This window comes from Branchiostoma floridae, chromosome 7 (genome assembly GCF_000003815.2).
Source record: "Branchiostoma floridae strain S238N-H82 chromosome 7, Bfl_VNyyK, whole genome shotgun sequence".
NCBI classification, from domain to species: domain Eukaryota; kingdom Metazoa; phylum Chordata; class Leptocardii; order Amphioxiformes; family Branchiostomatidae; genus Branchiostoma; species Branchiostoma floridae.
The window spans coordinates 3540402-3546068 of NC_049985.1; positions in this window are offsets into that span (position 1 = coordinate 3540402).

Below are 5667 nucleotides of genomic sequence, written 5' to 3' on the forward strand. Positions count from 1 at the left end.
CTGTCCCCACTTTGCCAGAAACTGTACTATGAATGTTAGTGGCATCTTCCCTTGGTGCTGAAATTGTTGTTTCTGGTTTATACTTTGCCGTCCAAGCAAATTGAGTGGATGGAGCATTTTAAACACCAACATGCTTTAGCAATAGTTATTCAGGAATTAAAAACTGGCACCCAACTGTTAATACTGCCTGTCCATGGTGCTGAAAATAGTATTGCGGTTGTTACATTTCTAAGACCACACTAATTCTTTTCCTGTTTTTGAACATTCTGGAGTAAGAATTAGCAGGTGGTCAAGATGAAAACAGAAGGTTGGGATAAAAAACAGACATCAGGAAAGAAAAAGACAGGAAGCAAAACTTTTTTGTACTCAACAAACTGAGTGCAAAAAAATCACAATGGCACATCACTTTTCAAGTCCGTGAACCAAGGAATTAAATTGATATGGACTGATCTATGCTGTCACCGTGATTGTAACATGCTATGTCATGATATGGGTGTCCATTGCTCTTTTTCTCTGTTAATTACTAAGGTAAATCTTACACATCTTAAAACGGTCTATCAGCATAGCACACTGTTGCACATAATAAAAATGAGATTGAAGAAAAATGTTTTGTCGATATTTCTGCTGCAGTCATTTGTCTCTCCGTTGAGGATAATGCTTTTATCAGAGCAAAGTGTTGAGACATGTGTTTTGAGTGGTGATCTTTGCTTTATGGGCCTTATCATGGGCAGTCTTCCCTTCAGCTCCAAAGTGTAATAATGTGAAATCACACATGTGAACTGATAGAGGTGTGAAACGACTTGTGGACATCTTTTCCTTCTAACCATGTCAATACATTACCGCTATAGCCGAAAGTGTCTTTAGGCCACATCAATTTAATTTCTTTGTTTGCAGATTTTATTTTTCATCAAAATTTGAGAAACAACAAATCATATTGACATGGCCTGATATAAAGAAAAAACTTGACAGACTGAAAAATTTGTTATCAAGAGATACAATAGAAGTCTCTATATAGTCAGCACTTGAAGTAAATGACAAGTTGTTTGACGCTAGAAAACCATCTCCATCTTGTGCCAGTGAACTGAATAGATGTGCTTTGCCCGCGGGCAGTTATATCAGCCCATTGATACATCTGTACAGATACAGATGTGGCGAGTTCTCCTGAGTGATTGTTGCGGTTCCTGTGGCCATCTTATCTCCCTGCCGCACCCCCGATGGGGTCTAGACACTGCCATTCTCCTCCTGCTGAGCTGTCTCAAGCTCCTGGAGACGAGCCAAGGAGGATTGTGCGGACAGAGGGGTGAGAAATGTTTTCTCAAAGCTGTTTCAGTTCAGTTCAGTTAATCATTAAAGCAGTGACACCAGGCTCCACACAAGGATTTTCTCATCATGCTCTCAAAGCTGTTTAGTTCAATTCAGTTCAGTTCAGTTCATCATCAAAGCAGTGACACCATCCTCCCCGCAAGTTCCTGTCCAGCATCGCAGAGTGGAGTTTGTCATCCTGACACCCTCCTGTATGGAGATTGGGCATTTTTGAAAGGAGTCATCCAAGGATTGTATATGAAGGGGTGAAAAATGCTTGTTTTTCAGGTTTTCTCAGCTTTTCATCAGTTCAGTTCATTGTAAAAGTGACACTAAGTTCCTATCCAGGATGACAGAGCAGTGGTCTTTTGTTCTCCTGAAAGCTGTATGCAAATTCAATACTCAAGCTCAAACTGCTGGAGATGAGCCAGGAAGGATTGTGTGGACGGAGGGTTGAAAAAACGTTTTCTCAGGTTCTTCTAAAGCTGTTCAGTTCATTTCAGTTCATCGTCAAAGAGGTGATACAAGGCTCCCGAAAAGTTCAGCATGACAGATCATCATCCTTCTCAAAGCTTTTCATCAGTTCAGTTCACTGTAGAAGTGACACTAAGTTCCTGTCCAGCATGACAGAGTGGAGTTTGTCATCCTGACATCCTCCTGTATAGACATTTTAGGCATTTTTAAAGGAGTCATCCAAGGATTGTACTTGAAGAAGGATGAATTTTTTTCAGGTTTTTCAAGGCTATTAAGTTCAGTTCATCAAGGTGATAAAAGGCTCCCAAAAAATTCAGCATGACAGATCATCATCCTGAACTCAGGTTTTCTCAAAGCTTTTCATCAGTTCAGTTCATAATAGAAGAAGGGACACTAAGTTCCTGTACAGCATGACAGGGCGAAGTTTGTCATCCCTAAGTGCTGTGTCTTCGAGAAGGCTGTAGGCAAATTTATTACTTCTTGAAGGAGTCATCCAAGGCTACTACCTTATGTAGGACTGTGCATGGGTAGGGATGAAAAATGTTTCTATTTCAGGTTTTCTAAAATCTTTTCATCAGTTCAGTCCATCATAGAAGAAGTGACACTAAGATCCTGTCCAGCATGACAGTGTGTAGTTTGTCATCCAGAAGTCCTGTGTTCTCCTGAAAGTGTTTGGAAATTCAACGGTCAAATTCAAACTCCTGGAGACAAGCCAACGAGGATTGTGTGAACGGAGGGGGGAAAAATGTTTTTTTTCCAGGTTTTCTTCAAGCTCTTCAGTTCAATTCAGTTCATCATCAAAGAGGTGATACAAGGCTACCAAAAAGTTCAGCATGACAGATCATCCTCCTGAAGTCAGTTTTTCTCAAATCTTTTCATCAGTGTTCAGTACATCATAGAAGAAGTGACACTAAGTTATGTCCAGCATGACAGGGCAGAGTTTGTCATCCCAAAGTCCTGTGTCCTCCTGAAAGCTGCATGCAGATTTATTATTTCTTGAAGAAGTCAAACAAGGTTACTGTTTGTGGAGTCATCTAAGGACTGTGGAGGGAGATGGGTGAAAATATTTGTGCAAAGTTGGTTACTTTCCATTTCAGTGTTTTTCTGAAAACTCCACCCAAATTTGATTGACATTACTGAATGAGTGCCTAAACACTTGATAAAACAGAGTAGCTCATAGACACAACTTTCTGAATCAACTTTTATTTCCTTCTGCAAGCCCACGTTAAATAATATGTTCTTGGTTCTTGGATTTTTTTTTAAATATGCTTAACAAGAAAATCATTGAAAACAAAGCTTTAGGAGCAGATTCATGCCTTGGTGGACTTAGTTTTATGCCAAAGATATTGAAGTTTTCCTCCCTGCTTGCTACTTTTACAATGTCTGCTTGCTATGCATTTCATGAAAAGTCTGGCAACTGAGGAAATAAATGTGTGTGGCCGTAGTACCTATCAAACTATGTTGGATTTGTGTGCAGTTTCAGTTTGTACGTGTCAAACATATTTCCATCACTCAAAGTGAGAGTAATGGCGTGTGGTACTTTCCTAGATGACTGTGATGATTGGAGTGGATATAAGTTATACTGCTGATTGTAATCTTAACCACAATCTCAACTTCACATCTTCAAAGGGAATGGTCGTACATGATTGAATGAGGCATTGGAATGAGTTTATATTTATAGACTGCAAGGCCACTGGCCATTCAGACAAGCAACAAGTTACAATATCCTCTGGTGTGTTAAATGAGTGCCCAAAAATGAATGACTTTTGAAGGAATAAATGATAGATTTTTTGCATCAGATCGTCCTGTTTTGTTGTGTGTTATCCTCTTCCATTTGACATATTCTTTAGATGTTAAGATGGTAGTTGGTAAGATAGATCTACACTTTCAGGACATGTTTTTTCCATTGGTACTTTCTGATTTATCGAGAACAGTACCAGACTCATAACTTTGCCCAGCATCCATTACAAGTAGTCAGTATATTACCGTTCCCTGCATGGTAGACCATTTACACGGCCCCAAGAGTTTATTCCAGTCTCTTGATACAGTTACCGTAGAAATGTTATGATCGCACTTTTATTGCTCACGACGGTGTCTATTTCCATGGCAACACAGGAAATTCCTGGGGCCACATCAGTTTAATTTGTTGGCTCTCGGATCTAATGAAAGTACGCTTAAGTGGAAAAATACACTTTGATAAAAACATAGACAAAGAATATGTCAGATTATAATGAAAACATAGACAAAGAATATGTCAGAACGGATAATATTTCGTCATTCCATTATCATAGCTTGATCACATTTTGGTTCTGCACTGTGCTGCACCTAGTCTCTACCAGACTCCGGGTTGCTGGAAAACCATAGAAATGGAACAAATAAACAATCTTTATTGACACGACAAATATACTGTTCCCTGGCCGGCTACACTCCTCTGGCCGGCTTACTCCTCTATTTGTTCCATCTCTACGGTTTTCCAGCCACCCAGAGTACTATGCTGCACCCACAGCCCTCAGGTACTACATGTAGGTTGCCCCAAGTGGCTACTATAGAATAGATGGCTTCCAAATTGATAAAGACAAAGAATATGTCAGTTAGAACTGAAAGTCTTCTGTCACTGAGTTATTGTAGTTTGACCATTTTGTTTCTTCATAGTGACCAATTCTGTGCTGCATCCATATCATTCAGGTCTCCTCTGGTGGTGTCCATAGAAAGGATGACTGTCAAATTGATGAAGAATATGTCACTTAGAACTGAAAGTCTAGTTTCATCATTTCTTTCTGTATAGTGAGCAATTCTGTGCTACTTCATATTCTTCGGGTCACCCCAAGTTGCAACTATAGGGTACATGGCTACTAGATTGATAAAGACAAAGCATATGTCAGTTAGAACTGAAAGTCTTCCACCACTGAGGTATCGTAGTTTGACAATTGTTTCTGAGTAATTCTGCACTGCATCAATTAAACTCTGAGGTCCCCTGTGGTGGTATCCACAGAAAGGATGGCTGTCAAATTGATGAAGAATATGAAACACTCAGAACTGAAAGTCTAGTTTCATCATTTTCCCTTTTTCTTTTGGTATAGTGGGCAATTCGGTACTACATTCATCTGTTTTAGTGGTATTTATTGTAAGAATGACTTCTGAATTGATGCCTATTTTCATCATTTTGTTCTTGTATAGTGAGCAATTCTGTGCTACATCCATCTTATTCAGGCCCCATTTAGTGGTTAATCTACAGCAGCAATGACTGCTGAATTGATGGAGAAAATGTCTAGTTTCATCATTTTGTTACTGTATTGTGAGGAATTCTGTTCTGCATCTGCAGTCTTTAGGACTTTTCAATGGCTGCCTTAGATAAGATGACTGTACAAGATTCATGTCTCCACCTTAAGGCTTCCTAGATACTGTCCCAACGAGGCGAGCAGAAGCTAGGACATGATAAACTAACCCTGCAGTTATTCGCACAATGGTACGAGATAGACGCAGCGCAAATCTTGCGAGGGAGAGCGACGCGGACTAATTTCTCCCTTCCCTGATTCATGTATCGGCTTCGCACGTTATGATTCCGTAAGACGATACACTTTTGTTACCGCGGCGGTTTGACGAATGGCCGGGAAGCGACGCAGCAAAAACTCGATTGCGGCAACTGCAGATAGAAGGGGAAGGAAAGTGGGGTCGTGTTGGGGACATTCCTCACCTGCTCGACCTCCCCGCCCACAGGTCCAAACATTAGCGAGTGCCAGACAGGAACGGACGGATTGCCACTAGTTGGGTTATAGGATCTTATAGGAGGAAACTGTATTTTGATGTGTGAAAGGCCAAAGAAATTTGTGTCCTTGGTTCCCAATTTGAAGTGAAAACTTAGCAAGAGGCAAAGAATTTAAAACTAAGGGC